We start from the raw sequence: 662 nt of genomic DNA on the forward strand, positions 1-662 counted from the left end.
TTAGCGGTAGTCTCAAAAATTATTCTAAAGCAACATATTTTGATTCAAGGTTGTTCTTGCTATGAGGATTAAAATTTCATTCATTCACTCATTGATTGACATGTTGGGTTCTGAAAGAGAAAGTCACACTGAAGTCTCCTTTATCAAAGAAATAAATCTCTTCATATCAAGGAAAAAGTTTAATAAAGGGGATAACCCAATTAATTTGTGTAGGAACATTCTTTTCAGACTTACTTTAGAAATCTTAAATTCTGTATTATTTTAAATGTCTCTTTCTGTCCATCTTGCTCTTCTCTCCAGCTTCCAGGGTCTTTCCATCAAAACCAGACCCCCAGAAAATGGTTAAATTAGGAGCCTGTGATCCAGTAACTTGAATATTCTAGTTTTGGAGTCTCTCATAAAAGCACAATCTTACGTTACCAATCTTCCCAGCTCCATGGAATAACTGGTTTGTTTACACACCTGTCCTTACCCGATCAGAGTAAGTTAGGGCCCTTTGACAGGAAGAGTCATATCACGTTCATCTTTCCATCATTCCACAGTCCCATGAAGTAGCTGGTACCCTGTAGGCACACAGTGTATTTCTTAAAAATAAAGCAGGGAGGGGGCTCTCCCTGGTGGTGTAGCGGGTTAAAGCACTGCATTAAGAAGCTTAAGCCACT

This window comes from Condylura cristata, unplaced genomic scaffold (assembly GCF_000260355.1).
Source record: "Condylura cristata isolate star-nosed mole 26May11 unplaced genomic scaffold, ConCri1.0 scaffold00002, whole genome shotgun sequence".
Lineage (NCBI taxonomy): Eukaryota > Metazoa > Chordata > Mammalia > Eulipotyphla > Talpidae > Condylura > Condylura cristata.